This window comes from Carcharodon carcharias, chromosome 16 (assembly GCF_017639515.1).
Source record: "Carcharodon carcharias isolate sCarCar2 chromosome 16, sCarCar2.pri, whole genome shotgun sequence".
Lineage (NCBI taxonomy): Eukaryota > Metazoa > Chordata > Chondrichthyes > Lamniformes > Lamnidae > Carcharodon > Carcharodon carcharias.
Genome location: NC_054482.1, coordinates 24,418,875 through 24,440,678, shown reverse-complemented (window position 1 = coordinate 24,440,678; position 21,804 = coordinate 24,418,875). Strand labels below are relative to the sequence as shown.

The 21,804-nt window shown below is 40.8% G+C and overlaps 1 protein-coding gene across 2 annotated transcripts in view; it reads right to left on the bottom strand.

Annotated features, from left to right (window-relative positions):
• atf6 (activating transcription factor 6) overlaps nucleotides 1-21,804 on the bottom strand; it is a 368,108-nt gene that overhangs the window by 55,286 nt on the left and 291,018 nt on the right. The window lies entirely within an intron of this gene.

Genomic DNA, 21,804 nt, shown 5'->3' with positions numbered 1-21,804 from the left:
ATTTGTATATTGAAATGCTCATAATTGCACAATCCTTTTATTATTTTATTTCAATGATTGTCTATAACTATGTTATGAATTATGATTACTTGTTTTATTTGCCTCGTCGTCACAATTCGGCACATGCCACCATGACAATTTTTCAATAAACCAATTATCTATCTTTTAAAAGTTCCACATTTTTTACAGGACTTCAGAATTTATTTTTGGGGTGTGAGCAAGGTCCTTTTTACTAATCATGTGAAATTGACCTTGGAAGGTGGTGGTGATGGGCCTTTTTCTTTCAACTGTCGCAGTCCTCGTGTTCATTAATGATGTTCCCACAATGGTAGGCGATAGGAGATTCAATTGTGTTTGTTTGACTCCCACTGTACATACTTCCTTTGCAATGGTCTAATTTTCTTCTTTTACCTTATGTAGCAAAAATAAAATCTCCAAAGTTGAATAAATTCTGCTCGAAGCTCCCCAACACCAGCCAGCTCTCCCGATTCAATCGGCACTGATGGTACCTGATCACTGAGCAGAAAACTAGTGACACTTGATATTAGCAGATTGGCAGCTTAGTGCTAATTTGTCAACAATTTCTTCAATCCAGTAATTATCTTTGTTTTAAACTTCTGATAATATAATGCCCTGCGTGTGCAATGACAAGACAGTTCATCTTTTTACAACTCACTGAATTGGAAGGATATTACCAGATCCTAGCTGCTACCTTGGCAGAAGTAGCGCAATATAATTTACTACTAACTGGCCCCAGCACGGCAGAACAATTTACGATCGAGATAAACAGAGGCAAATTCTTCCCATGACTTGTCAAAAAAAACCAGAGATGCAGTTATTATTGCCAATACATACATAGGTACCTGAAATAAAACACATTCAAGGTAGGAAAATGTCCAAACTATTTCCTTGGGAGGGTAGGAAGGGTTTTGGGAGGGCGGGGGGAGGGGGGAACCATTTTTTGTGAATGTGGAAAGATAAAGTGGATGTGTTCCAGGTTTCACACACTTTGTGTCCTTTTTGTATAATGTCTAATGCACAATAGAGCTCTGCTCTGTATTAACCACCAGCAAGAAAGGGGCAACCCAGTGATTGACAGGTTATGTTTCAACCATATTTTTCTAAATCAACAAAACACAATGAACACAATGAGACATTTTAAGGATAAACTAAAGGCAATATATGAATTCAGGTTGTTGTTGTAGTAAATGATGACTGGACTTTTAAATGTAAATAGAAACCATAAAATTGAATCATACCTTATAGAAGGGGTTTGTTTTTAGATTAATACACTATTCAAATAGATTCTTTATAACATAATCAGGAAGATCTGCAACATATATTAGGGATCAGGCACTCTAATAAATATTCTCATGTACTTTGACTTTACTGCAGTGACTTAATTTCCTTGTTTTTCACTCAGCAAAGTACTTACAATTTCAAGTTAGATCAAGTCTGATTTGAGCCCTCAGCTTGACCTACACAATGGCACCTCCTTGCACAGACAGCCAGATGTTTTCAAGTGCTCAGTGCATTCTACATGCTGTCATCACCAGTAGGTTGGACAGAGGGCATAAAATAGCTTAACTGGTCAGTCCTCTCATTGCTTTATATGGGTTATTGCTGACGCATACTGTTTTTACATTTGCCTATGTAACAGTCATTGCACTTGAAACATAATTCTATGCGCAAACTGCTTGATTTGTTTCAAAGCGATGAAGTATAGCATAATTCCAAAGATTATTACTTCAGGTCTGTGTTTTATTTGTTTTGGAAATTAAAATTGCAATGAAATCAAGTTTTGTCCAGATCATTATCAACTTGCTCTACAATTTTATCTAAGACAAATAAAAGGGTATTACACCAGTGGGACATGCAAGCAAATGTAGCCAGTGGATAATCAACTTCCCCGCTAAGGCACCATTTCATATCCAGTACCAAGCAAAGCGCCAATCTGCAGGAGACTTTCAGCTGATTCTCTTACATTAACAGATGAGTCCTTGGCCAGACTTTAGTGGAAGCTCTCCGTGGTGCAACAAAGCAATGGTAAAATGAGTTGTCTCATGCAATCGAATACTACAAAACTGCTTTCTTCAAAATAGCAACAAAACTGCTTTGGCTCAATGTTTTTTCTCCTCTAGATACAATACTTACAAGTGATGTGATTAGGGTTGAGACAAGAATGAACGTCTGTGCATTGGCTAGTGGGGCAGCCTTATTAGAATTTTGCAATGTGCCTTTTCTCATTACTCTGCTCTAATACCAGGCAATAAAATGCTGAAAAACTTGAGTATCTGCTACCGTGACTCACTTGACATTTCTTCAGGTTGCCACATACATTGCATCAGTGCACAGTGAGAATAATTAGGTTCCAGATGTGCAAAAGAGAGTGACAATTAGCTGTCAGTTTCTGGCACTTGGTTCTGCTGTTATATTAACTGAAACACCATCCCAGTGTGACCTACAGCCCACAAACATACAGAAGGCAATGTAAGGGTAAACCATTACGAATTCTGGTCGACAGCATATGATTGTTGTTTTAAATCCACTACCTAAAGATTAAACATTTCTTACAAGGGTTCTTGAATCATGTTATTTGGCAAAGTCATCAGAAATTACAACACAGTACTTTCAGTGCAGCTGTGCCAGATAGATGGAAAATAATTATCAATAAGTGCGTGGTGGGCAAACTAATTAAAGCCTGAAACTCACACAATAAGTGATTGGGAAAAGGATTTTGAACATATTAAGGAGTTGTTTCAAACTCACTACAATTAACTTCTCACTTACAAAAGTCTCTTCCTTGAAATTCAACTCAAGGAAACTTGTTCTGAAAACTAGATATCCCAACAGTGCAAGTGTGAAGTAATCACAAAGTGCCAAAACGCACAGCAGATTGATTGGCATGTGGAATTGAAAGATAGCCTGACATTAATTGCTGTGATGGACAGATCAGTGAAGGTTTACACAGGGACCTTCTCTTTCAGATGTTGACTGAGCTGCTGCTCATCTGTTTTCATATCACTCCCGATATTTTTAAGGATCTCCTCTGTGGCACTCTGAAATGCTGTAGTAGGCCATAAAAGACCTGTCAGAAGAGCAATGTGATAAATGGCTGGGGAAGAAATGATAACAAACAACTGGGGACATGCAGACGAACAACAGAGGATTGGAGAATGAAGAACAAAACTGACATTGTCTTCATCTGCAGAAGACTGAGGTGGAACTCTTTATCAGCTCAGCCTATTATGTCCTTTACACAAAAAGCAGGACAAATCCAACCCGGCCAATTACTGCCCCATCAGTCTACTCTCAATCATCAGTAAAGTAATGGAAGGGGTCATCAACAGTGGTATCAAGCGGCACTTGCTGAGCAATAACCTGCTCACTGATGCTCAATATGGGTTCCACCAGGGCCACCCAGCTCCTGAATTCATTACAGCCTTGGTTCAAACACGGACAAAAGAGCTGAACTCCCGAGGTGAGGTGAGAGTGATTGCCCTTGACATCAAGGCAGCATTTGATCAAGTGCGGCATCAAGGAGCCCTAGTAAAACTGGAGTCAATGGAAATCAGGGGAAAAACTCTCTGCTCGTTGGAGTCATACCTAGCACAGAGGAAGATGGTTGTGGTTGTTGGAGGTCAGTCATCTCAGCTCCAGGGCATCACTGCAGGAATTCCCCAGGGTAGTGTCCTTGGCCTGACCACATTCAGCTGTCTCATCAATGACCTTCCTTCCATCATAAGGTCACAAGTGGGGATGTTTGCTGATGATTGCACAATGTTCAGTACCATTCGCGACTCCTCAGATACAGAAACAGTCCATGTCCAAATTCAGCAAGACCTGGACAATATTCAGACTTGGGCTCACAAGTGGCAAGTAACATTCACAGCACATAAGTGTCAGGCAATGATCATCTCCAACAAGATCGAATCCAACATTACCTCTTGATGTTCAATGGCATTAACATCACTGAATCCTCCACTATCAACATCCTGGGGGTTACCAATGACCAGACACTGAATTGGACTAGCCGTATAAATACTGTGACTGCAAAGGCAGGTCAGAGGCTAGGAATCTTGCAATGAGTAACCCACCTCCTGACTCCCCAAAGCCTGTCCACCATCTACAAGGCAAAAGTCAGGAGTGTGATGGAATACTCCCCACTTGCCTGTATGAGTGCATCTTCCAGAACACTCAAGAAGCTGGACACCGTCCAGGTCAAAGCAGCCCGCTTGATTGGCACCACATCCCCAAACATTCATTTCCTTCGCCACCGACGCACAGTAGCAGCAGTGTATACCATCTACAAGATGCACTGCAGGAATTCACCAAGGCTCCTTTGACAGCACCTTCTAAACCTATGATCACTACCATCTAGAAGGACAAGGGCAGCAAATTGGTGGGAACACCATCACCTGGAAGTTCCCCTCCAAATTGATATAGCGAGTGACAAGGTATTGGAGGTGCTGGCAGGCTTAAAAGTGGACAAATCTCCAGGTCCGGATGATTTGTGTCCCAGACTGCTGAGGGACGCAAGGGAGGAGATCGCAGGGGCTCTGACCCAAATTCCTCTCTGACCACAGGGGAGGTGCCAGAGGACTGGAGAACAGTTAATGTGGTTCCGCTACTTAAGAAGCGTTGTAGAGATAAGCCAGGGAACTACAGACCAGTGAGTCTCACTTCAGTGGTAGGGAAACTATTGGAGTAAGTTCTGAAGGAGAGTATCTATCTCCACTTGGAGAGGCAAGGTTTAATCAGGGATAGTCAGCATGGCTTTGTCAGAGGGAGGTCATGCCTAACAAATTTGATTGAATTTTTTGAGGAGGTGACCAGGTGTGTACATGAGGGTAGTGCAGTTGATTTGGTTAATATGGATTTCAGCAAAGGCTTTGACAAGATCCCACATGGGAGACTTATAAAGAAAGCAAATGCACATGGGATACAGGGTAAATTGATAAGGTGGATTCAAAATTGGCTTAGCTGTAGGAGACAGAGGGTGATGACAGAAAGGTGCTATAGTGACTAGAAGCCACTGTCCAGTGACAGACCACAAGGATCTGTACTGGGTCCCCTATTATTTGTCATTTATATAAATGACATAGATGACTATGTGGGGGGTAGGATTAGTAAGTTTGCGGATGACACAAAGATTGGCCGGGTGGTTAACAGTGAGGTTGAGCATCTTGGGCTACAGGAAGATATAGACGGGATGGTCAAATGGGCAGATAAGTGGCAGAAGGAATTTAACCCTGAAAAATGTGAGGTGATACACTTTGAAAGGAGTAATTTGACAAGGAAGTATTCAATGAATGGCATGGCACTATGAAGTTCTGAGGAACAAAGGGACCTTGGCGTGTGTGTCCTTAGATCTCTGAAGGCGGAGGGGCACGTTAGTGGGGTGGTGAAAAAGGCATATGGGACATTTGCCTTTATCAATCAAGGCATAGATTACAAAAGTATAGAGGTCATGTTGGAGTTGTATAGAACCTTGGTGAGGCCACAGCTGGAGTAGTGTGTGCAGTTCTGGTCGCCATATTTTAGGAAGGATGTGATTGCACTGGAGGGGGTGCAGAGGAGATTCACCAGGATGTTGCCTGGCATTAAACATTTAAGTTATGAAGAGAGGTTGGATAGACTTGGGTTGTTTTCGTTGGAGCAGAGAAGACTGAGGGGTGACCTGATCGAGGTGTACAAGATTATGAGGGTCATGGACAGGGTGGATAGGAAGCAGCTGTTCCCTTTAGTTGAAGGGTCAGTCACGAGGGGACATAAGTTCAAGGTGAGGGGCAGGAGGTTTAGGGGGATGTGAAGAAAAACTCTTTTACCCAGAGGGTGGTGACGGTCTGGAATGCGCTGCCTGGGAGCGTGGTGGAGACGGGTTGCCTCACATCCTTTAAAAAGTATCTGGATGAGCACTTTGCATGTCATAACATTCAAGGCTATGGGCCAAGTGCTGGTAAATGGGATTAGGTAGGTACGTCAGGTGTTTCTCACGTGTCGGTGTAGACTCGATGGGCCGAAGGGCCGCTTCTGCATTGTGATGCTGTGATTCTGTGAAGTCACTCACCATCTTGATTTGGAAATCTATCGCCGTTCCTTCACTGTTGTTGGGCCAGAATCCTGCAACTCCCTTCCTAACAGTGCTACACCACATGGACTGCAGCGGTTCAAGAAGGCAGCTCACCACTACCTTCTCAAAGGCAATTAGGGATGGGCAATAAATGCTGGCCCAGCCAGCGAAGCCCACATCCCGTGAATGAATAAAAAATATAGTAAATATTCTAACACAATCTGACAATTGGCAGGTGAAACCTACCAATCTTGAGAGTGCTGAAAGGCAATGCAATGAAATGACCTCTTCAGCCTTTACAGTAATCGCTGCTTCTGAAGGTCGATAGATTTTTGCTCGGCAAGTGTATTAAGAAATACAAAACCAAGGCTGGTGACTGAAGTCAAGATATAAATCAGCCTTGATCAAATTGAATGATGGATCAGGTTCAAGGAACAGAATGGCCTGCTCCTGTTCCAATAGCTTAAGTTTTAAGACAATAGGGGACTAAACTCACTTATTGAAAACCAATTATGAAGTTTGTACTAATCTCATGATGCCCAGGGTTATTCAATCTGGTGAAGAATTTTCATTTTATCACCCTTAGATCTTAGATTATGAGAGGACAGTTGGGGAAAAAAAATAGGGCATTAACCACAGATAACTCCAAAATTTCAGCTAAATCCGCACTGGAGAGCTTGATTAGGCTGGGATTTAAACAGTGACCTTCCAGTGCACAGTGCACCACCAGACCACCTGTCAGTAAGATACCACAAGAAGTGAATAGCCTGTTATTTGCCCATCCTCCACTCATTGTAAATGATGGATGCTTGGTTTGATTATGTCTGCAATTACTAGTTGGTTCCATCTCAGATTTTAACTCGAGGGGCACACACAATAGTTAGCATAGTAATAATGAACCTGAGTTCAAAACATAACAACTTACATTTATATAGTTCCTTCAACATAATAAAACACCCCATGGTTCTTCACAGAAAGGCTAAAAAAAAACAAAATTTGACACCAAACTAGATGAGAAGTAGATTTTAAAGGTCAAAGAAGGAGGTTTTAAAGATTAGTTTAAAGGAGGAAAGAGGGATGGAGAGTCAGAGAGATTTTGAGAGGGAATTAGAGCTTCTATCTCAGAGGACTGTAGGGCTGGAGGAGGTTACACAGATAGGGAGGAGTGAGAACATACAGAGATTTGAAAACAAGGATTAGAATTTTAAAATTGAGGCATTGCTTAACCAGGAGCCAATGTAGGTCAGTAAGCACAGGGATGACGAGTGAACAAAGCAGTGCAAGTGAAGATACTGGCAGCAGAGTTTTGGATGTCAGGTTTACAGAGGGTAGAGTGGGAAGGCTGGCCCACTGCTGGAGTAGTCACCTACAGGCACCAAAGGTATGAATAATGGTTTCAATTGTAGGAGGGCCAAGGCAGTGGTGGAGTCGGGTGATGTAACAGTGATAGAAACAGGTGGTCTTAGTGACGATGCAGATGTATGGTCATAAACTCACCTCAGGGTCAAATTTAACACCAAGGTATAATCAGTTTGGTTTAACTTAAAGACAGTTGCCAGGAAGAAGGATAGAGTCATTAGTTCAGGAACAGAATTTGTAGCTGGGATCGAAGACAATGACTTTGATCTCAAGAGAGGTGGTGGTGAGATAGAGCTGGGTGCCCTCCGCACATGTAAAAATTGGCGCTATGTTTTTGGATGGCATTGCTGAGGGATAGCATGGAGATGAGCAATAGGAGGGGGGCAAGGATCCACCTTGGGGAACAACAGAGGTCAACAATGTGGGAGTGGGAAGAGAAGCCATTGTAGGTGATTATCTGGCTACAATTAGGTAAGAATAGAACTAGGCAAGTGCAGCTCCAACCAGCTGGATGATGATAGATGGATGTTGCAGGAGGCTGGTGTGGCTATGTCCAAGACTGCAGACAGTTTGAGAAGGATGTCACAATCGCATCAGATGTCATGAGTGATTTTGAAAAGAGTAATTTTTTTTACTGTGTCAGGGAAGAAACCCAGGTAGACAGATTCAAGCATGGATTCAAGAACTTTGGATAGGAAAGGGAGATTGAAGATGGGGCAGCATTTTGCAAGGTTGGTGGGGTTAAGGTTTTTTTTTGTGAGGAGGGGGATGATTTCTGCAGATTTGAAGGGACAGTACCTGTAGAGAGGGAACAGCTCCGAAGCTCACAGGTGCAGCATATTAAGATACAAGCAGTTGAATTTCTCGGCAAACATCTCAGAACATAAAATTAAGCCCATTGTTCACATTTGACTGCAGAACAAACTCTCCACAAGCACGATGTGCTTGCAAAACACAGAACGTATCAAACGTGAGATATGATTTTGCGATTGGACAAAACTTGCTGAACAATCCAGAATGTGTGAAGAATTACAGAAACAATCAATTTAAGATCATCAGTCAAAGTCGCAAGGTGGCTCACTTATGCTTACTAGAAGCTACATATATTCATACACAGGGGCCTGTCCTCTGCAGGCAAACAGAACATGTCCAGGCATTGCACCTTTTTTTGTGAACTAAACACAAGAGTGGGGACAATAGTTTGCTGGTGCATTCTCCACAGTAATGCCTCAACCAGAGTGGACTTGCCAACCAATCAGCACCCTTTTCTCATACAGTAAAAATTGTTGTTCCCTTTGAAATTTGGCATTCCTGCGTCTGCCCTGATGAGTGCAAGACAGAAAATTTCGACAGCATGTCTCTCTTTCAGCAATAATCAAAACATGAAAGCCCTTAACATGAATCACAACACGTGGGAAACTTGAGCTGATGGTCGATACAAATGGTGACACAAGCTGGGCAGGAATTTGCCACCACATGTAGTTTTGGAAGTTCTAAAGCAGACCCCAGCCTTGCAAACAAGGCATCAGCAGAGACCATCCAGCACCACCAAAGGGCAACTTCACATGTGGCAAAAGCAAAAAAACTGCAGATGCTGAAAATCGAAAACAAAAACAAAAATACCTAGAAAAACTCAGCAGGTCTGGCAGCATCTGTGGAAAAGAGCACAGTTAACGTTTCGAGTCCGCATGACTCTTCAACAGAACTAAGGAAAAATAGAAAAGAGGTGAAATATGAGCTGGTTTAAGTTGGGGGGGGGGGAGGGTTGGGACAAGAAGAGCTGGATAGAGGGCCAGTGATAGGTGGAGATAACCAAAAGATGTCACAGACAAAAGGACAAAGAGGTGTTGAAGGTGGTGATATTATCCAAAGGAATGTGCTAATTAAGGGTAGAAAACAGGACAAGCAAGGTACAGATAGCCCTAGTGGGGGTGGGGTGAAGGAATCAAAAAAGGCTAAAAGGTAGAGATAAAACAATGGATGAAAATACATTTAAAAACAATGGAAATAGGTGGGAAAAGAAAAATCTATATAAATTATTGGAAAAAACAAAAAGGAGGGGGAAAAATCAGAAAGGGGTTGGGGATGGAGGAGAGAGTTCATGATTTAAAATTGTTGAACTCAATATTCAGTCCGGAAGGCTATAAAGTGCAGAGTCGGAAGATGTGGCACTTTTGGCAGATTTTGCCCTTGTTCAGCAGATGATGTCATGTGACCTCACCAAACTTCTGAGGCTGAATTCTCATCATGTCTCACAGATGGAAGGATGCCAATCATGATCTTAGACTTAAGATTAATCACCCTTGACTGTTTATCTTGCCATGCAACCTTGTAACCAGTCTTAATCAACAACTCTCAGTCACATTGAATTACAGAATATTTGTGCTTCTGCAGATTTAGGGATGAGTGCCATAGCACAGTAAAGAAAATCTCTGCTGTTTTGCAAGTGAAGAAAGGAAGTTCTTTCAGGGATAAATAGTCGGTTGGTAGTACAGAATTTGAGCATTGCTGAAAAAAAAACTTTTTTTGTCAAAACTTTTCATTTTACACTCGCCAGGACAATTGGCAAGAACATGGGTATTTTCTTAAGAATTTTCCTGAGTGCAAGACGAAAGGCTTTGACAAAAAACACTCTTTTTTCAGCAATACTTAAGCTTTCAGTTCATTTGTTGACCAGATGTGCAGCAATGACAAACACCATCGAAGTTACTTCTCCAACTAGACTTCAAATGAGTTTTCACCACCCAAACATACAAAAGTAAGATTCTATTGTAATTGAGTTAGTTCATCATTAGACTTCTGCTGTGTTAGCAACATATTACAATGGAAGGTATGAGGGAGAAATGAAGCAGTGCTGTGGAACTACTGCAGCTGTTTGCTTCAAAACAGTGACAATGGCCTTGGGCCCTTTGGCTTCCATTAAGACACTTTGGATGCAAAGCCAAAATTAAATGCAAACTGGAAGACTAATCTTCTAGTCACACACAGTGATATTTCCACCTCCAAATGTACGATTGCTTTCTAATTGTTAAAATTCAATCCAAACGTTAATCTGCGGCCATCCCTTGACCCGGGACCAATTGGCCTTCCATAATATTTCCATGGAATGGAGTACAATTTCCTCCCTAGTTTTTTTTAATTCATTCACGGGATGTGGGTTTTACTAGCTGGGCCAGCATTTATTGCTCATCCATAGTAGCCCTTGAAAAAGATGGTGGTGAGCTGCTTTCATGAACCGCTGCTCATATTTTATGTTGTTACTCGGTGGTGTGTCCGGATGTAATTCCAGCAAGCGAACAGCAGAGCTGATTTAATAGGAGAAACTCATTTAAAAGGGAGAAATTGCATTCATTCCGCAGGAAAAAGCAGTGCTTCTTGCTGCCAAACAATCTAAAAGCTCTTCAAAGAGTAGCAACGCAAAATAAGAGCACTAACAGATTCTCTTCGAGCTAAGATTTAAAATTGAGGCTCATGATATTTTAAAATGAATCCCCAACACCAAAGAGTGCAGTACACTGGCACGAGCAAAGCATCGTTATTTTATACATGCAAATTATTATACTAGAATAAGACAAAAGCAAAATGCTGCAGATGCTGGAAATCTGAAACCAGAACAGAAAATGTTGGAAATACTCATCAAGTCATGTATCAGAATAGTCATCGGCCTGAAAAATTAGCTGTTTCTCTCTTCACAAGTGCTGCCTGACCTGCTGTTGTTTCCAACATTTTCTGTTTTTGTACCAGAAATAAACCACAAAAGATGACGTTTAAATTGGGTGCATTCAGATTTACAAGCGCTGCACTGCAAAGTGTTGACAAAGCTGTCTTAAAATAGACCATGACCATGACTTGGTGGACATTTTCTGACAAGGTTATGGAAGATATGTGACCAACAATTTAAATTTCGGAGAGAGACAACTGCTTTTAGTTTAACCAGCGGTCATAAAATTAACATTTAGAGAAATCCTGCTACGTTTTATCATTACGCTTTTCAAATGCACCACAGGAGAATTTTCAAGCATACTGGCATTAGAGGTTAGAGCTATGGGAGTCTTGGCATGAAGCTCCTTCATGATCTTTTACTACAGGCTCCATCATAGGAAGCATTTTACTGCAATTTTAACACTAACACAACTCAAATTTAGATTTCAAATATGTCCGCATTTTGCCATCAATCTATGTTTCTGATTACACTATCATCCTTTTCCTGTTTAGAGACCAACATTTTAAAACTGACAAGGGTATATAAAGAGAGTAAAGAACTGCATTCATGCAGTGCCTTTCACAACCTCCTGACAACTCTGTTACAGTCCTACTATGTTACTTTATGCCCAGCGAGACTGAGAAAACAAGGGATTCAAGGCATGGTCGGATTTTACTGTCAGTGACCATGTCATTTGCAGCATTCTAAAATTCAACTTTTGGGACTCAAAATGTTGCCTATCACTAGCGTGGCTCTCCAGTTTCTAATATTCATCTTCATTTACTGCTTGGCCACATCCCTGGAACTCCTTTGTTTGGCTGGTTGAAGGAATTGTAATTAAAATTTGCTTTTGCTTGCTTTTTGATTGACTATTTGTTGTGAATGGTCTTTATTAAACCATTGTAGTGGCTCATTTTAAAGTGGCTCATTCCACATCTGTGATTTGTTCCTTATCGTGCAGAATGAAAACTGTATGTGAAGCCAACATTTTTGGGCTCATCTGGCTTTAAGACAGACTTACGTTTATATAACACTCTTCACTAATCAGTACATGTCTAAATTACTTCACAGCTGATTAAGTATTTTTAAAGTGTAGTCACAGTTGGAATGTAGACAATCATGGCAGCCAATTTGCACACAGCTAGGTGCACAAACAGCTTGCAGAGAAATGACCAGGCAAACTACATTTATATTTTGAAATATTATTAGTTGAGGAATAAATGTTAGCCATGACACCAGGAGAACTCACTTGCTCTTCTTCAAATAGTGCTGTGGAATCTTTTTACAATGACATGAAAGGACACGTTTAAACATCTCATCCTATAGTGCAGTAGTCCTTCAGTACTGTATTGAAGTGACAGCCTGGATTGTGTGGATGAGATCCTAAGAAGCAAACTTTGATAAATTTACAGTTGTTCGTCACAATTTTCACCGAACACTTTTGGGTGCATCAATCTGTGCCATTTTCCTACTTATTGCCATGTTTTCATACCTGCTCTCTGGTATCTGCTGTAACCAAACATTTCAGCCAAGCATATATTTTTCCACTCGAAATCCTTTTAATCCTTTTTAGGCTCTTAATCATTGTGGACGCCAACATATGAGCTTTACTGTGTTATAGTTCAGCCTTGAGTTGGCACTTAAATGTCATAGCAAATGCTATCCTACTATTCATGGAAACATTTTTTCAACTCAACCAGACTGCCAGGTGGATTTTCCTCCTCCCTTCCCAAGAAAAGCTAACATTTATTGGTCAGTCTTGTGCAAACTGAAGGAACTCTCAATGAGAAGTGCAGTAACAAAGCATCGCTGTAGCTAGCTGTCTTGCCGGTTGAGATCATGGCTTTGAAGAATCCCAAGTCTCAACTGCAATAGGCTAAGCATGTACAAATAATCAGACATCAAGAAAGAAGCAAAATTGCTTCAAAGACAAGAAGCTTGTGAATGAAGACTCATGTGCTTTGCGCTAATGGAAGGTGTTGCAAACTGGAAACAGTAGGAGAAACATTCAACTCAATAACCTGCCATTGTTTCTTTACATGATTTGAACCAAATAGTAATCTTCAATTGATTTTTTTATATCTCAGAATGTATTTGAAAATTTGTGCTGACTTCCAGCAGACAGTAGCTTTGTAGCCAGGTGATTCTGAGCCAGCCTGAATTTGGGTAGCTGCTGGAGTCCTGATATAGTCATTACTGTGTACTGCAGAAGTAATGTGTCAAAATCCCCTGGACTACAAAATACTCAACATGTAACTTGTCTAAATTTGTCATTTCTCAACTCTCCAAATGCCTTAGCCCTCACTTTTAATTTATCTTTTAAATAGTTTAATTTCCTCATTCCTGGTTTTATGGTTGGTTGGTTTTAGATAGGGAGCACACCGATAGGTCAGAATGAACAACAGAGTTCGGCTATTGCTTTTCACATCAGGCACCATGTTGCATATGGCTTCTTGGCGCACCTGTTGGTGCGTGAATCTGAGCCAGTGAAATTTCGACAGAAAACATGAATTGTTAACTTGGTAGTTCAGAACTTGAATATTCTGAAAAGAGAAACGTGTTGCCAAAGCTTTTTGTCTTGCACCCATCAAGAGAAATGCAAGAATGCCAAATTTCAAATGATCACAACAATTCATACTATAGTAGAAATGGGTGCCAGTTGGTTGGTTGGACTTGAAAAGTGCATGGCCTCTTCATATTACCTTGGAAAGGCAAAGTATCTCAAAAATTCAAACAACAGGTTTGAAGCCATTTCATGCTGCTGCTCTGCAAGTGGTATTTTCCACCATGAGGATACTGTTGTCAGTCCAAAAAGACATTCTACCCACCACACATTTGAGCCATGTCGTGGATCAATTTCAGTGCTGGTGCAATGCCAGGTATGCAGATGGTATGTCCCAGCAATTGAATGATTGAATCAAATAGCATGTTGCTTTGGTTGTTCATAATTGGCTGAATAAAGATTGTACCCAACCAGGTCAACTTGCAAATCCCAAAACAAAATATTAACTGTTAGATGTGTTTCTGTGATTGGGCAGCACTTCTTGTACAATCCTGAGAGTGCTCATCGCTACATAAACAACCAATTCAAGACAACTGGACAAGTTTGTAACGCGGCTCATTTATGGTTGCTAAAAGTGACATACATTCATACACGGGGCCTCATTCTCTGCAAACAAAAGAAATTTTGAATTTCCAGAGAGTTTGGGGAGCCCTTAGTTCCACGTTGTTTTCTCCAGGGCAATGCCTCTGCCAATCACAGTCAACTTTCCAACACTCCTTTTTCATGTAATTTAAATTGCTACGATCATTTGAAATTTGGCATTCTTGCATTTGTCCTGATGAGTGCAGGATGAAAAGCTTTGGCAACATGTTTCTCTTTGCAGCAATAATTGTTGAGCATTTTGAGAAGATATGAAATGATGAAAAGGCTATGGGAGTGCTTTTGCTCAAACTACTCCCCTTTTTTTTAAAATCACAAAAATAACTCAAACTACATGAATGTTATGAAGAATAACTTCAGTATCACCACAGAGGTACTTGCATAGCTGGCTCTCCCCGATAGGCTGCACCACTGATGTCAAATATTGGCAACATCTCGGGGTAGCTCCATTGCAAGTAGAATCAGGCAGCCACTTGATTCCAGGCAACCAGCTGAAGAATGTTCATTCCCAGCCTGCAACTTGGTTTCCCGGGGTTAAGACACTCCAGAGCCGTTCTAAGGCAAGCTTAAAGTAATGCCCCCCCACAACCATCCCCCTGATTCTGGGGATGGTCCTCGGAACTGATACCACTATATTTATTGGCTGAACAAGGAGGCAGTTTAAGAAGGAGGAAGGCTCTCCTTGGAGGTCTCTATGCTATAATCAAATTGTTTTTGTGGTTGAATATAATTTGCTTATATAAGGGATAGTACGTAAATTGAAAGATCCTGTTCATATTTAGCGGGGCGTTATTAGGATGTTCTGAATGTATACTGTGTTTATAGATTTTTTTTGGAGGGAGGATGGGGGAAATAACGAAAAAGTAGCTGTCAGGAAATGTACAGCTGGGCTTAAATAGAGTTCTAAATTTCTGCATTTGCATTTAGATTTCATTTTAGTGACCAGACTTGCAAAAATGGACATTCCTTATTAAATATTAATATTCTTATTATAAAGAAATGAATGTTTTAAGCAGGTCAGGAATATCAATTAACAGATAGGAAAGCTCAAGCTTTGTCCTCAAGCGAATTGCTATCAAGTATTTCCTTGGTCCATAAACAAGTTTCTGGCAGGGAGTTCAAGGCAGCAAGTCCATTCCACATATCTGCTGACATGAACAAATTAACTGAACATTGTGTTTAGGATCTCAGATTGAACTGCCTGTAGTTTACTATAGCATGTATCATTCGTACACTATAGATTGAAGCATGATACAGAGATGACCTAAAGTTTATTTTGTGAGGTTATGTAACAAGGGTTGTCAAAGGTTTTATGAATTGGCCGGGGTAGGTACAGGGGAGACCATTTGGTTCCTCCAACCTGTTCTGCCATTTGATAAGATGACTGATCTGATTGCGGCCTCTACTTTCCTCTTGTTAAGACCCCAGCTGAGGTTACTTCTGGACAAGTCTGATCCCTGAGTGGAACCCAGCCTGATAGATCTAACTTTTATTTGTTTATTTAGATTAGTTACTCGAGAGTAGCTACTGAACAGGGACACAGGAGTCAGCTGATGAAACCTTAGAAGAATAAAACATAACAAACAAGATGGAACGATATTACAATACTCCTTCACTCGCAACCATACCTTTACAGATATTTACAGATTTGTAAGGATAATACAAGTTACAAAAGCTATCTTGTACTCTGATGATCATAGTAGGTACACAGTCCATGTACCAATAGGCACCTTGTGGTCAGACACACCACACACTGAAACCAAGTGACAGAGGCCACCTCAATCAGATGATATGGATCTCTCATCAATTCCCCACAGATGCTTGTCTCACCATGAGCCAACTGGTCTCATTTCACTCCATCTTTCACACGAGGGTTTCCAATCTCCATTTTCCAAGAACTCACTTTGGAATCTTCTCCCAAACTGATGATATCTCTCAGATGCCTTCCACAGGAGTTCACTTCCAGGGTTTCGAACCCTCCTTCTGATGTTCCTTCCCCTGAGTCACCTCATGCATTCAAACTGTCTGCCACACATACTCTCTCTCACCAAATCAGCCATCAACAGTGCACCACTGCTTCACATGCCCATAGCAAAGTTAGACCTGCAGTTGTCTCTTTGGACCTTCTTGCTTCTTTCAAGCTATTCTTGCTTTAAATCTGCTTTCTGCAACTTTTATCTCTTTAAATCTGAAACTTGGAGCCTCTCTGCCCCTCACTCTTAACTTCACTTAACAGGACTTTTTCCAGGTTCCTGTCCTTCCTTTGTCTCGAAGGTCTGTTTGGGACTTTCCCCTGTTCCACTTCCCTGGATTTGGGGGTCTTTTCTTGGGACTTGCTATCTGTCCCCTTTGCTCCAATCTCTCCAGGAAGCTACTTTCAAAGCCAACTGAACTCATACAGCTTCCAAAATCAAAACTGCTGTTTGTAGCTTTTGTGTGTTTGTCTATGAGAAGGATCTGCCTCTCTGGACCCCTGTTGCTTGGCAACAACCCAATTCTTCTACTCTTGTTTGTTTACCTTAACTGCCACAATCACAAAAAGCCTCATTAGAAATGCAGGCACCTTTTTAAAGTGAAACTAACTCAATTTGACCTTTCTTAACACACAGATACAGAAATATAAATAAAAGTTAAGCTTTAAAGCTAAAACTCATTCCTAACACCCACAAATACCAATATAACTTATTCAAACTATCTCTATTTTCTAACATTGTCTACCTCCTATACCCTTTGACTCCCTTGTCAAGAATCTATCTAACTCATCTTTAAAAATACTCAGTGACCCTGCCTCCACTCCTCTCTGGTGAAGAGAATTCCATAGATTAACGACACTTGGAGAAAAAAATTCTCATCTACATATTAAATGGGAGACTCCTTATTTTTGAGGTCAGAACTGAAAGGCCAGTGGGGTGTTGAGCCTCACTTGCAAAGTACCTCAATAATTCAATCACTGACAGTTAATAGACTTCACCTGAACCTTTGTTCTTCTTAAGAAAACGTTTTTGGAGGACAAATCTTTCTGCCCTTGTGGCATTTACCCTACCATAACTACAGTGATCCATAGTGATCTGCACAATCTGGTTTGTCAGGATCAAGCCTGTTCCCACAGGTTTTTGAAAGGCACTTTGTTGCTTGGGGCCAACATTTTACTGGCCGGTTTTTCCCATCAGGAAGAGGCATATTGTCCTCTTCCCTTGTAGGTGGAGTCATTCTGGGGTTCAAGCCAGCAAAGAGAGCCTGTATCCCAAAAGGTCACGGTACAATTTGTTTAAAAGACCTTCTAAATGGTCCCCTTCCAAAGGAACCAAAGGGAAATTGTTTCCAGATTTCTGGGATAGAGATCAAAATACCCACAGAACTGACCCCAAACACCACATTGCACAGCATCCAGGGCAGGTTTATGATATCCCAGTGAAGAGATCCTGGAGAGCAATATTTCAAAAATATGATACGTCACTGACCCCACATGCTCCACAGTGAGACAAGGGAGTCAAGGGCATAGATCGATGGAGAGCATAAACCACAAGGAATTTTGGTGCAACATTATTATTCTAAAATGCAATTTTGACCAAAGTGTAAAAAACCCCTTTGCATTCCCCCTGTTTTTTTTTCAGGCCACCAAGCTGACTATATGGGAGATGTGGAAATTTGAGGATGGATGACAAGAGCTCTTTTGTTGTCAGTTAAAACCCTTGCCAAACCAAGTAGTTCAAATATTGCTGTGTTTCATAATTTACTTTGAAAACCACAAATGATTGTGCAGTCTGACGAGAAATAATTTTATTAAACTTATTTACCACAGTCTATCCTTCTATTCTTTTCGTATAATTTGCTTTTGAACAGCAACATGTTGGAGACTTTCATGACAGGCTAGCCTTGTGTATGTATATAGGGGGAGGGCGGAGGGGAATACAGACTCAGAATCCAGCAATTCCCCATGAAACTTAACAACTTTTCAACAAAGCAACTCTCTACAAATGAAGCAAAACTGCAAAACGTAGACTTCAACATTAGGAAAACATGATTTTATCATGGAGAGTGCACTGTAATTACCAGAAACAAAACACTGACTGAAAACAATCACAAGCCTGTTTCAGGCTTTTAGCATGCATTAACTACTGCGCCGTGACCCAGAAATGTAACGATTTGCTAAGGTCAGTAAAAAGACGGATTAAACCGATCGTTTTCTCTATAGATTCTTTTAATCTGATTGTAAACTAGGCTAAATCATAAAAGGTTCACAACATGAGCAATCGACAGATTAAACTTTCAGCATGGATTGCTTTCATATAATAAAACAGTGCGAACACAGCAATAATCCTAGGTTTCCCATCTGCTCTAGAGTGACTCATGTCACCTGCCTGTCTTCAACTCCATATTTTCTTGCAGTGATCTGCATTTGGATGAAGATAATTCAATGTTTCTTTGTGCAAACAGGTGCTTGCACTGGCCAACAACTCCATTAAGTCCAAGTCTGAATGAGGATTGTTCTTCTTGGTAAAGAGGATGCCATGTTGAAACTTCACAGCACTGTGCTCCAACTGCACCTTACATCCAGTTTGACCATTGAGAGACAAGAGGATTGAGACGAGTCCCAATGAAAAAAATTAAATGCCACAGAAATCGTCACCTGTAACATGACTCTAAGGTGAATCATGGAACTTGAAGGGACAGAAATACAAATTCAGAATTTTGATCAGAAAGGTCATTTTCAAACAGAGTGAGCAACATAAGATTTAATCTATGGATTAAAAAGATCTTTACATTCAGCTGACTGGCATGGCGGGGTCATGGTTAGATTTTTCCTGATTGTTAAATTGAAATATTCCTCAACTATATTTCGAATTTACCTCGTGAACCCTCTTGCAAATTTGAACGAAATGCATGGAAAATATCTTCAGCTCTGGCCTCCAAACTCTCTTCCATTATTACTGGCCCTGCACACTACTAATTAGAGATCATCCTCTCTCATTCCTCCCACACTCTGAATGTACAAACTTGTGCACTCCTCCTTCCTGCATCTTTAATGGTGTAGAAATCAAGACCCATTTTGCTTAATCTCCCTCTTACCCAAAAATCCACAACTGTGGAACTTATCAGCCCTTGCTGACCTTTTTTTGTTCCTAGATCTTCAGGTCTAGGTGGATGTAAAAGATGCTGCAGCACTAATTCGAAGAAGTAGAGCAGGCAAGTTATCGCTGGTGCCCTGGCCAATATTCAATCCTCCAACAACATCATTTAAACAGACTATGTGGTCGTTATCACATTGCTGTTTGTGGAAGTTGTTGTGCGCAAATTGGCTGCACATTTACTACATTACAACTTTACACTTCTAAAATACTTCTGTGACTGGCAAGTGCTTTGCTATACCCTAAGGTTGTGAAAGGTGCTATATAAATGTAAATCTTTCTTTAAAACTCAAGTTTGGTATCATCTGCCCAAATTGCGCTTGGCGTCTGTACTATTATTTTCAACTTTGATGTCCAAAACTACAAACCATAGTCTCTGACCTCAATTTCTTAATTTAGAAAACACCAATTGTTTAAACATAACTTGTATTATTTTGGGGAAACTGAAAAGTAGGAAAGAAGAAAACAAAGTCATACTAGTGAAATATTGAACATTCCTAAAGAGTGTGGGTGATTCAATTATTAATTTATTCCAGATTAGCATCAGCTTCTGGACTATAAGTTTACTGTGGGAAGGGTTCAGGAATATAAGTAACTCTTTACAGAATTGGAAAACTAGGAAATGACAAATAGCTTGACTCAGCATCCTTAGAGAAAGCAGCTGCCCAAACCTAACCAGAAGGGAATACTTGTCCGTGTGTATAGGCCAACATCAGACCAGCAAGTATCACATGAAAATAACAACGACCATAGGAGGTCTCTTTCCCAGGGCTTAAGCAATGTGACTGGGAAAGAAACTCCAGTCTTGGCTGTCTCTCAAAATTTGTTTTCATTGCAACGTGAGAAACTTCAGTAGTTGGTTGTGATACTGGGGCAAATTACAGTATTTCCCTTAGACTAAAATGGAAGTGAATAGTACTGTGAAAAATGCAAATTCTAAATTAAGCAGTAAGGGAAGAAGAAAAGTTCACCTTCCCAATAACAACCTAAACTGAGAAATTTTTTGACAGCCCTGAAATTACATTGTTTCATCTGAAATTCTTGCATACATTATTTTAAGGCAACAGGAACTCATTTAATGAGTTGCCTAATGTAGACAATAAATGCATTTCAGACAAATGCATTTAGCACCTGTATGCCAGTAACTGACAGTCCAATTTCAGGGCCATTACTTTTATTAGAGCATTCATTTTGGTCAGTTTCTTCCAAAAAATCTGCAGTTCATTTGAAAAGATACTGATATAAATTTGTGTCTGCATGCTCAGCATTCCCACCAATCGTATTTGCTGCAAGCAATTTTTGGACATTGTTGCAAAATGATCATACCTGAAAGGGAGAGGAAAAATACAGTTCGAACACTATATGCCTCACTGCTGATTAAAGAATTTTAAGGTTGTCGATCTATAGATTTATTGTACTTGGTTGACTCGACACAGTCCTGTCTTTAGGATTTGGTCTCTACAGAATTTGACTCTGTACTTACAGAATCTGAGGGCAAAGTTTTATGATCCCACCAACATCAATGGAGTCTTGAATGGCTGGCCGCATTTTACAGCCCCGCTCTGATGGGACCGTAAAATTCCACCCCAAGAATCGTAAAGCAGCACAGGAGGAGGTCATTCAGCCCATCAATTTATGTCAGCTCTTTGAAGAATAATCCAGTTAGTTCTGCGCCCAAGCTCTTAGCCCTTTTGTGGCAAATTTTTCTCCTTCAATTATTTATCCAATTCCCTTCTTCTGAAAGCGACATGTCAATGCATTTCCACCAGCCTGTTAGTCAGTGCATTCCAAATCCTAGCTACCAATTATAGAAAAATGCTTTCCTTAAAGTTACCTCTGGTTCTTTTGCCAAACACCTTACATCTGTGCTCTCTAGCTATATTTGCATTATTTACTAAATCTCTGGATATGAGCATTGATGGTAAGGCCAGCATTTATTGCCCATCCCTAATTACCCTTGAGAATGTGTGGTGAGCTGTCTTTGTGAACTGCTGCAGTCCATGTGGTGCAGGTACACACGTGCAGTGAAGTTAGAGAAGGAGTTCCAGGTTTTTGAGCCAGTGACAGTGAAGGAAAGACAATTCTCTGGTCAGGCTTTTGGAAATCAGGTGAGTTATGCACTGCAGAATTCCCAGCCTCTAACCTGTTTTTGTAGCTATGGTATTTATATGGATGGGCTAGTTATGTTTCTGGTAAACGTTGATGGTGGGGCATTCAGCAATGATGAAGTTGTTGAATGTCAAGGGAGATGGTCAGGTTCTCTCTTGGTAGAGATGGTCATTGCCTGGCACTTGTGTGGTGCGAATGTCACTTGCCACTTGATCAGCCCAAGCCTGTATATTGTCCACGTCTTACTGCATGAGGGCACAGGCTCCTT